Genomic DNA, 12,055 nt, shown 5'->3' with positions numbered 1-12,055 from the left:
CCCACACTTGGAAATCTGAAAGGTGTATTTTCATAGCCACCGAGGTTGTTACAGGATATCTATGAAAAACCTAAAATTAACCTCATACTTATTGGTAACACATGGAACACTTTTCCTCTAAGATCAAGAATAAGCCAAGGGTGTCTAACCTTACCACTTCTATTGTGCCTTGTACTGAAGGTTCCAATTAATGCAATTAAGGAAGAAAAGGTAGAAAGATTGGAAAGGGGAAAGTAAATGATTGTATATGTAAGATATCTACCCCCAAAATCTACTAATTAATAAGGGAATTTAACAAGATTTCAAGATACAAGGTAAATATACAAAAATAACTGCATTTCTATACACTAGTCACAAATGATGGGGAAAAAATTTAATAACACTTATAATAGCAACAATAAATATTTAGGGGTAAATTTAACAAAATATATGCAAGCCCTCCACACTGAAAACTATAAAATGTCTCTGGGAAATTAAAGAAGTTTAAGATATGTGGAGAGATATAACATGCTCTTGGATTAGAAGGCTCAAAATTGTTAAGCTGTCAGTTATCTCAGAATTGATCTATAGATTCAGTACAATCCTGTTAGGAGTTGAACTGTGTCCTACTCAAAATTCATATGTTGAAGCCCTAACTAACCCCCAGTATCTCAGAAGGTGACTGTATCTGGAGATGGGGCCTTTAAAGAGGTGATTAGGTTAAAATAAAGCCCTTAGGGTGAGCCCCAATCTAATCTGACAGTGTTCTTACATGAAGAGAAAATCTGGACACACACAGAGGAAAGACCATGAGGAGACACAGCGTGAAGGCAGCTGTCTTCAAGCCAAGGAGAAAGTCAGCCTGCTGACACTTTGATTTTGGACCTCCAGCCTCCAGAACTGTGAGAATATAAATTTCTGTAGTTTAAGCCACCCAGTCTGTGGTATTTTGTTATGGCAGTCCTTTGAAACTAACACAAATCTCCCCGACACCCCTTAAAAAAAAATCTCAGAAGGCTTTTTTTATAGAAATTAAAAGTGATTCTAAAATTTAAATGAAAATGCAAAATGGTCTGGAATAGCCACAACAGTCTTGTTAATTTTTTTAAAAAGTCATAGGACTTTTATTGCCTGGTTTCAAAACTTTCAAAAGATACAGTAAACAGGGCAGTGTAGTATTGGTGTAAGATAAACAAACCGATCAGTGGAACAGACTAGAGAAAAGAGAAATAGATCCACACATTTATAGTCAATTGATCTTTAACTAAGATACTAAGGCAGTTTAATGGGGAAGGAAAAGCCTTTCCAATGAATAAAACAGCCAGATATCCACGCTGAAAAGCAAAAACAAACACCTTACACCATATACAAGAATTAATTCAAGATAAAAAATAGACTTAAATGTAAATACTAAAACAACAAAACTAGAAGTAAACATAGGCAAATATTCTTATGACCCTGGGGTAGGGAAAATTTTTCTAGAGAGGACACAAAATGTATTATATACATAAAAAAGAAAATAAATTGGGTTTCACCAAAATTAATAACATTTGCTCATCAAAAGACAGAATTAAGGAGAAAAAAGTAAGTCACAGACTAAGAGGAAATATTTGCAAAACATATATCTGACAAAGAAATTGTACCAAAAATATATTAAAAACTCCAATAAATCAATAATAAAAAGACCCAAAACTCAATAAAAGGGCAAATGCTTCAAAAAGTACTTTACAAAAGAAGACATATAAATGCCTAATAAGCACAAAAAAAGTTGCTAAACATTAGTCATCAAAGAAATTAAAATTAAAATCATAATGAGATATTACTCTATACCCACTAGAATGGCTAAAATTTAAAAGACTGATAATACCAATTGTCAATGAGGATTTAGAGCAACTGGAACACTCATACATTGTTGGTGGATTGTTAATGGTACAAGACTTTGTAAAAATAATTGCCTGTTTCCTTTTTTAAAAAAATTTTTTTAGCTTCCTCATTCTTTTTTTTCCCCTTACAGTATAATTGATATATAACATTATATTTGTTTCAGGTAAAATGACTACAAACAAAAAATTTAGTAAAACAGTATAAAATCAATCTACAAAAATCAAGTCGATATATACAAATAAAAATCAGTTTATACTGGAAGAGAAAACCCCCTTTGTGAAAACCAAATAAAATTAAATACCAAGGCATAAATTTAGCAAAAAATGTTCAAAACCTGTATGAAGAAAAACTCCAAAACAATTCAAAAATACACAAAAATAACCTTGCATAAATAGAAAGATATATCATATTCTTGGGTAGGAAGACTCAATATCAAAGATTTCAGGTCCCCCTAACTTAATTTATAAAATTTAATTTAACATAATTCATAAATTTAATATAATCCAATAAAAATATGACTAATTTTCTTTCTAGAGCTAGATAAGTTTATTATAAAATTCATTTGGAAGAACAGATAAGCAAGAATAGCCAAGATGGGAAGATTCTGAAAAAGTTTTAAAAGAAAATAGCTGGAAAAAAAGAGAGAGAGAGAAGAAAGGGATAGCCTTGTCAGATTTTAAAACATATTATGATGTCTCTAATTAAAAGTGTGTGGTGCTATAGAGGATATTATGGAGGTCCCTTAAAAAACTGAAAACAGACTTACCATATGATACAGCAATCCCACTCTTGAGCATATATGTGAAGAAAATTCTAAATTGAAAAGACACATGCACCCCGATGTTCATAGGAGCTCTATTTACAATAGCTAAGACATGGAAACAACCTAAATGTCCATTGATAGATGACTGGATAAAGAAGCTGTGGTATATTTATATAGTGGAATACTACTCAGCCATAAAAAAGAAAAATCAATGCCATTTGCAGCAACATGGATGGACCTAGAGATTGTCACTCTAAGTGAAATAAGCTAGAAAGAGAAAGAAAAATAACATATGATATCACTCATATGTGCAATCTTAAAAAAAGACACAAATGAATTTATTTACAAAACAGAAACAGACCCACAGAATAGAGAACAAACTTATGGTTACTGGGGGGATGGGGGTGGGAAGGTATAAATTGGGAGTTCAAGATTTACAGACACTAACTACTATATATAAAATAGATATACAACAAGTTTATACTGTAAAGCACTGGGAAATATATTCAATCTCTTATAGTAACCTATAATGAAAATGAATATGAAAAGGAACATATATATGTATATGTATGACTAAAACGTTATGTTGTACACCAGAAATGGACACAACATTGTAAACTGACTATACTTCAGTTAAAAAAAAAATGTGTGTTGGTGTTACATGTATAGACTCATAGGACAAAATAGAAAATTCAGAAACAGACCTAACTGCATTAGGAAATTTAGTATGCTATGAAGGCAAAATCTCAGATTAGTGGGGGAAATGATGGTCTTTTTAATCAAAGGTACGGACTGACTGAATAGACATGTGTAAAAATATAAAATTGTATTCATTCTCTACATTGTATACCGAGATAAATTCCAAGTGGATGAGAAAGTTAAATGTATTAAAAGGATCCATACAAGTACTGAAAAAAACAAGTCTGAATTATTCTACAATCTGAGTGTGAGGGGGAACTTTCCTACCTTTGACTCAATTTCAAGAAGTCATAAGGGAAAAGATTAATGAATTTTATTACATGAAAATAAGACAAACAAAAACCTGTTTACTTACATAGGAAAAAAAAACACCATAAGGAAAGTAAAGAGACTTATAAATAACAAAGTTTTTCAACTTTTATCATAGATAAAGGGTTAGTATTTCTATATTTAAAGAACTTTTTAAAAGAAAGAACAAAAGATCAATAATCATATAGAGAAAAAAAGGCTGGAGATACATACAGACAAATCACAGAAAATGAAATGCAAATGCCTTTTATCTATATGAAAAGCTCTTGATTGTGTACATAATAAAAGGCAAATTTAAAATATAGTAATATGCTATTTTTCCAATTATCCGAGTGGCAAAAACCCAGTAGTTGGACAAATTCTCTTTTGTCCAGGCTTTGAGAAAACAGGCACTCTCATCACATGCTGGAAACAATGCAAAAAGGCACAAATCCAATGGAGAGGAATTTGGCAATATCTAGCAAAATCATGTATGCACTCTGACCCTAGGAAGCCTATTTGTCGGAATCTGTCCTAAAGAAACAATGACAGAAACACAAAAACATGAAAACATATTTTTGTAATAGCAAAAACCCAAATGTCCATCAGTAGGGGACGAGTTGAATGAACTTTGACATAGTCAAATAGTTAAGTACAATGCAACTATAGAAGGGCACGTGGAACATCTATAAGTAACCATGGTGTGATTTTCAGAATATAATGCTAAGTGGGAAAAAAGGTGAGCTAAAGTATATATAATAAGCTACCATCTATCTAAGAAAGTATATATGTATGCATGTAAGGTTTTGCTTATGTAAAAATTATGGAAGGGTAAACCATAAAATAAATAAAATTGTCTAAAGGGAAAGGAGAAAAAAGAGAGATGAGTTTGGGATAGAAGCTGGACTTCTTTGAATAATATGTTGTTTTTTAGACCCAATTTTAGAACCATGAAAATGTTTTAGGTGGTTATAAATAACATTGAATCAGAATGAAAAAGGCAATTCCTAAAATCAAGGGGAAAATAAAATAAGTGGCCCTAACTGTGCACTGAATTGATGGCTTAATTATGCAGAAGCATGTTATTTTAAATGATTTGAAAATACAGTAATTCAAATGTCTGCCTCTAGTAAGATGTACCTAAGATCTGCAATAATAATAATAATATTTTCACTAATCATACATTTGATATTGATTTGATATGAATAGATGTGTGTAGGTGTTTAAAAAGGGATAAAGAAAATAAGCAATCATGCCATTGTCATTAAGAACCAAGACTTTTAGCATAAAAGAAAAAGATGCATAATAAAATCAAAGAAGTTAAGCAAAGCCCTGTGATCCTAAATTTGAATTGAAAATATCAGTATAAACTTACAGCATGTTTTCTCTTTAAGAAATATTTTCACTTCCAAGATTGGACATCTTTTCTTTCCAAAAAGCAAGGAATCTATCAACAACAACTAAGGTCATGGTTGTGTCAGAAATTGGGAAGTAGCTCAGGAAAGAAGCGCCCATTCACTGGCCAGAGATGGGAAAACCTGAGAATCAAAGAGAACACTGGTTGCAATGGGTCGAAACACATGGAGTATTTTTAAATCCATGACTTCCTAATGATACTATAAAACAAAAAGTCTCATTGGTCACCACTGGAGGATGTAAAGGAACCAACCCACTAATTCTGAATACTGGTTAAGTGTAGGGAAAGAATCAAGCATTTAACCCATTTTTTCCTGATTAAACTGTCATAAATTGAACACATAGTTGATAAGAAAGTAGTTCTTTATGGGAATAGCCCAGGTAATAAATGAGGAACTAATGATAGAGTTAGAATGTCACCATTTTTCAAATCCCCAAATGAAATCATGGATCTGGGTAATGCGGACCAATGGCCATTATATCACAAAGGAGACAACCAGTCGTTACGAGATGGCTGATGGAAGCACACAACAGTACCTACAATATAGCCTTGAAAATAACAAATGAATCTGAATCAGACCAAGTCACTAGGCGAGCTGCCATGTTATGGGAAATACAAGGGACAAAGGAGCAAGGTAGGTAACACCACAGTGGTGCAGTCCTATCTGGGAAGTAGGAAATGACGTGGTCTCTTCAACAAATTAATTGCAAGGGAATAAAAAGAGGGCAGGGGAATCTATAAATCAAAGAGACTAAAACAAATACCAGCCACTTGCAATGCGTGACTCTTATTTAGAACCTGATTCATCTGGAAAAAATAGGAGACAATTGTGGAAATTTGAACACTAGCTAGATATTTAATGGTATTAAGAACTTGCTAATTTTCTTCCTTGTACTCATGATAAGATTGTTCTTTTAAAAAGTTCTTATCTCTTAGAAAGGCATACACAAATATTTATAGGTGAAACAATATGATTTGGGGGATGTGTTTGAAACAGTCTGGCAGGAAAAGTATAAATGAAATGAAAGTGGCTGTGAGTTTACTGTGTGGCTGAGTGACAGGTACGTGAGGGTTCCTTGTACTATTACGTCTAATTTTTTAAATTTATGTATTTGTAGTAATGACTTCTAATACAAAAGTTCACAATGGGGTAATCACTGTATTTCAGTGAAGGTAGACCGTTTGAAAGGAGAGAACTGAGCAGGACAATCCATTCTGCAGAAATTTACCCCAAAATGTATCTTTTCTGGGGCAGGGGTGCTTTTTAGGCAGCCGCACTTCTGCTAGGGCTGGATTACTTGTGAAACGAATGTCCCACTCAGAGTGTAGCGTGCCAACAAAGCTCTCCATCTGGAGAGGCTGCCAAGCCTTGACACAGGATCCTGGCAGCCCCAGCCTCCTTCCCAGGCTAAAACAGCCTTTCCTAAAAGCTGGTCTGAGATATTCTGCCAATCCACAGTCAGGTGGTGGCTACCCTACTGGCATGTCCGATAACATACCTCTGATACTCAGGTACCTCAGTCACCTCTTCTGCAAAGAAGTCCTCTCTGACCCACCTTGTCCATGGAGAGCTCTCCTTCTGTAGGTTTTAACAGTTGCTTTTTCAACAAAAATTCCCTGCCTGTACTGCTTACACTGCCTTCTGTTTCTTCAGACATATTTCTATCCAAATCACACACACACACACACACACACACACACACACACACAGAGTAGCAAATCGTATCTTACAAGAATAGGTACCAGTGCTTGCTTAGCAGCACATATACTAAAATTTGGAACAACACAGAAAGGATTAGCATGGCCCCTGTGCAAGGATGACATGCAAATTCATGAAGCGTTTCATAGTTTAAATTAAAAAAAAAAAGAATAGGTACCATATACCCATTACCTGCTGTGTCAGGCACTGCTCAGCCCTTTGCATTCAGACCTCACAATGACCCTGAGAGGAGGTATTATTGGCCCATTTTACAGATGAGGAGATGGAGACAGAAGCTTTAAGTAACTTAACCAAAGCCACAAAGCTGGTAAATGGAGAGCTGGGATTTAAATTCAGGTCTATCTGCTTGCAAAGCATGTTTATTGAATCACTATGCTGAATTGCCTTCTTTAGCAGCAAAGTGGCTATTCAGTCAGTGTTTGCCAGAAGATACATGAATCTAGCTGAGAAATTCAGGCATGCTGCTCCATGTCTCCCTTCCACATCTTTATTATGTCCTAATGTCGGGCATCGTCTCTGCTCCATTTAGTGGTGGGGCGGAAAGATGCATTCCACTGGGCCTGGAAGAATATAAACACATCTGGAAAGAGGCCACTGCGGGGCAAACCATACTCCACCCAGAGTGAGGACAGGAGGGGGTGTCTATAAATAATCAGAAGAGTGTGAAGAGATTCTTTCCCCTGGGGCTCCCTTCGCAAAAGGTTGATGGTAATTGATGAGGCTACAAGGACATGCCAATCCTTCTGCTCTTAGAACCAGGTGTGATTATTTACAGAAATGTCACTTTCCCAGCCCTCACTCCCCATCTCTGCCAGAGGCTTGGAGATCAGCAAATATCAATTTACTGCTGCCCTGGGGCACACGGCAATGAGCCACCTGTACACCCATTGCCTACAAACCAGGCTCAGGCTCCCACTTGGACTGAGAGCTTCTTCCTCCTTGGAAATTTGAAGAGAGGGAGGGAGAGGGATCACAGGTTTCCCCCCTTTCCAGGCAGAGAGAGGTCAGGTGACCTCCCTGGAACCATATCACAAACCACCATGTCAATAAAATCTGGAGTTCCCACACTGCTCAGCTCACAGTAGGGGAAATAAATAGACCGCTGGACCAGAAGTCAGAAGTGTGGATACTGACCCCAGATGGGCCGTCTGTTTGCAATCAGTGTCTGAGTTGCAGCTCCCACACCTGTAAAAGGAGGCTAGTCTTCAGTCACATGCCAGATTTTCAGTTTTTGAAAAGAATAAATTAAGTGATCCTGTTAAATGATTTGTACTGTGTGAGAGATCATCATTACTATAGTCATTATTACCATGCAGTCCTAGAACCCACTGTTAGCAGTGCCCAACATAGGTCTTAAAAATGCCTTAAACCTGTACTGCCAGCACTTTCGTGGCCTTGCTGGTTAGTGATCAGCCCAAATTACCTTGAAAAACATAAAAACCAAACCTATGAACAAAAGCTAGAGAATAAACAACAGTTTGCCCACGTACAGACTAGACTTGGGGATTCTTACCCATGGATTATCAAAGGGAACCTGGGCAGGATGGGAGGTTGAGTTTTGAAACCATCCGAAAGGAAACTTTTATTTTAACAGTATCCCTTTCCATTTTAAATAGAAACATGAGTCAGAGACAGAAACTCTAGGTCTTCTATTGTGCAGTACAGCAAATTCAGTAACAATTCCACCTGCTGCACCAGGAAGCCGTGGTATCACAGAGTCCACCAAGGACAGGGTGGTACCCACGCCAGACCTCCTGGACGAGGATGCTCCTCGTGGGGCCCTTGACTCCCTGGGATAGGAGCTTGAGCCCCAGGATGGAAGACACTCTTCTGTCAGCCAGGCTACTGAATTCTCTGTCCTTGGTGCTGGGTGGAAGGAGTAAAACCATTTTAGTTGCTATTTCAACTGTGCTCTCCTATCGTAAACCCTCCCTCCAAACTGTCTCAATGTTTCTAACTCCTCCTCATCCCCAAGCCACTGACCAAGTTTAAGCATCATCTCTTACCTGGACCAGGGCAACAGCTTCCTAATTGGTCTCATTTATTCATCAAGTATCTATTGGGTACTAACTACATGCTAGACACTATTCTAGACCGTGGAGAAAAGTAGTGAGCAGAAGAAACAAAACGGCTGGCTCTCGGGGAACTAGCATTCCTGTGAACCTCATCATCTAGTATCACTCCTTTACAGCCCAGCCTCGATGTTAGCCAACAGAGAAATCTTTCAAAAACACAGGTCTGATCAAGGCCCTCCCAGGCTGGAAATCCTTCCCTGGTACCTCACTCCTAAGGATGAAATTCAAGCTTCATAGCCCACAAAACCCTTCCAGACTTAGCCCCACCAAACCATGCAGCTTCATTCATCTTCACCTCCTCCCTGCCCCCAGCATCATTTATGGTGAAAATAACTTGAAAGAAACAGCAGCAAGCATCACTTGGTGCACCTGGAACTTGCGGGCAGAAGGACCAGCAGGTGTGCCCAGCCCCCTGTCCTCTCGGCATCCTGCAGAGAGGGATGTTTAGTCTGCAGCTCAGCTGTGCATACAGTAGGTCATCAGCGGGCTCTACCCCTTGCTGTGTTTCATTTGTAAGGAGCAAATCTGAAAGTGGCTTTGCTCCAGGAAGGGGAATAAAGGATAAGCCTTTGGGACTCAGACACCAAGAGATACAGGCTGAAGTGCCAGGTGTACGAGGACTGCTGGGAGATGCCAGCTCTGAGCATGTGGAGACCCTGGGAGCCCCCATTCCATGGGAAATTGAATTCAGTCAGGCACAGCTAACTCTGACCGAGGAGAGAGTAAAGCTTATTCAGGTCCTGTGGAACTTGCAGCCTCTTCTGGGATCAGAGAATCATCCATTCTAGCTACCCCTAATGCCAGGCAAACCAGAGAGAGCCCCTAGTGTTATTCATTTGTCAGTTCTCCCTGTCTCCAGCCACACCCTCATCACAGCACATGGTCCCATCCAAAGCCCCAGATGTGCCAAATTCTTCATTCCCCAAGCATGCCAAACACTCTGATGCCTCCATACCTCTACACATGTGCTCCCTGGTGCCTGTGGCACTTTGTCCCCTGTCTATCTGGAAAATGCTTTCTACAGATCTCAAAGAGAGCATATGACAAAAAGAGGTAGTTTATATCATCATTCAAAGCCTTAATTCTCTCCACTGAGGCCTCTGATCACTCCCATACACACACACCAATTCATACATTGGGTAGAATTAAATTTCCTCCCCCAGGAGTCCTGCTAAACTTTGCTTCTTGCCGTCTATTTCTCTACACACTATCTCCCCTCTGAATTATGAGCTTCTCAAATGTAGGGACCATGCCTGCCATCTCTGTATTCTGCCTGCCACAGAGTAGGTAATCAGAGGATGTTTGTGGTAGATATTGGATTGGAGTAGGCACACCGAGCATCCTCCTGCCATGGAGCCTTAACACACGAGGTCCCCTCAGCCTGGGGATGCTCTTCCCACCATTCCAAATGGCTCCTTCCTGCTCTGTGGGTCTCAGCTTTAATTTCACCTCCCCATAAATCAATATAAAATAAGTTATTTTCCACATGGCCCCCTGGTTTTTTCTCCATAGAATTTCCATAATTTATAATATTCGTGGTTAGCTCTCCTGCTTGACCATAGGCTCCAGGATACATAGAACTGTGTGTATTTTATTCGCTACTGTGTGATACAGTGATAAGGGGAGGGGTGAGGAAGGTAGCTTAGTAAGTAATTGTTTTTTATGAAGGAAGTGGATCTGGCCCAGAAAAAAGACAGGTTGATGAGTTTCTCTCTTCTGCCCAGCCCTGTACCGCTCCCACAGCAGTGCTTCTCCACCTTGCTGCGCATTGGAATTACCTGGGCAATTTTATTTCAGTATTTCTTTGCAGGGGGGTAATTAGGTTATTTATTTATTTATATATTTATTTACTTATTTATTTATTATTTTGGATGGAGATACTGGGGATTGAACCCAGGACCTTGTGCACACTGAGCATGCACTCTACCACTGAGCTATGCCCTCCCCACCCCTACCAACCTGGACAGTTTTAAGCATTACTGACACCTGGGTCCCATCACCAGACACTCTGATTCAATTATTAGGGGTATTGCATGAACGTGGCGAGGTGTGGATGCTGCCCCGTGCTTCTAATGTAAGGGCTGGGAGTCACTGCCCTAACAGTGGGGCTTGGTCTCTTAGGTTTTTAATGGCCTCCTGGGGTCATGATTGACAGCTCTGTCACCTGAGGTCATTGTCGTCACTTGACAGGAAGAAGAAGCCCACATCTCTTCTGGCCACCTAAGCACCATCACCTGATTTCCTCAGAACAGGAAACACATGAAACATAATAGGTTCTGATGCTCCACCAAGAGGTTCCCAGTGAGCAGATGGGATTGACTAGGCAGACTTGGCTTGTCACAGTCGTTCCTTTGAGACATGGCTAACAAAGCAAGATAGTCACCCAGCTGGGACTTTGTTTCTCCATCCTCATGATTTCTGTTCTCCCTCTGGGTGCCCTGCCTTAGGTCACCTGAGTTAAACAGCTCTTCAGCCAGGCTCTCCCCGGTTTTGAAAGGAAGAAGTTGGCTGCAAGTCTTGTGGTTTATTCTGCATATATTCCTCATTGTTTCAGAATAAACATCTTTGAGTAGAGAAAAGTTGCCATCGAGTCTATGTTTAGAAAGATGTATCTGACAATGGGATTTTTATTAGTAGTCTAACATCTTCCAGTCCACAAACTTTTACAGCATTTCCTCCAAAACCCAATCACTGAGCTAGGGGCAGGAAATTTTAAAAAACTGAATAAGATGCAACCCCTCATCTCCATGAACTGGTGGGAGAAATAGGCTGGTAAAGAAATTACTGTGGACAAAGGTAAAAATATGAAGCCAAAGATGAGCCCAAGGTATCACGCGAGGTTAGGACATGATTCCTGAACTCAGTCACAGAGGATGGCTGGGAGTTTGCTGGGTGCAGGTAGGGAGGACTTCCGAGGCAGAGGGGTCAATGTGAACAAAGGCTAATTGAACAAAGACAAGAGAACAAAAATGACTGAGAGAGGAAGCTATATTAAGAAGAAGAAACCACAAGGTGTTGTGGGGCAGAGTGTATGGGAAAGGAGTCACAATAGTGGGTGCTTATACAGTGCTTACAATGTGACTGGCACTAGTGTGTGTGTGTATGTGTGTGTACATTTATTTTAGTTATCTATTTACTCACTTAATTCTCATAGCAACCTAGTGGAATAAGATGATCATACCCATTTTACAGATGAGAAAACCAAGTCACAGGCAGTATAAGTAACTGCC

General features: G+C 39.0%; 1 non-coding gene across 1 annotated transcript; it reads left to right on the top strand.

The window, feature by feature from the left end:
• Nucleotides 1-6,775: 6,775 nt before the first annotated feature.
• LOC116666742 lies at nt 6,776-6,882 on the top strand. Its single transcript, XR_004323640.1, has one exon. It is a non-coding gene; the product is annotated as a U6 spliceosomal RNA (small nuclear RNA).
• The last annotated feature ends 5,173 nt before the right edge of the window (nt 6,883-12,055 follow it).

The sequence above is a fragment of the Camelus ferus genome, chromosome 10, assembly GCF_009834535.1.
Source record: "Camelus ferus isolate YT-003-E chromosome 10, BCGSAC_Cfer_1.0, whole genome shotgun sequence".
Lineage (NCBI taxonomy): Eukaryota > Metazoa > Chordata > Mammalia > Artiodactyla > Camelidae > Camelus > Camelus ferus.
The sequence above is the reverse complement of the archived record's forward strand: the minus strand, read 5'-3'. Positions and strand labels throughout refer to the sequence as shown.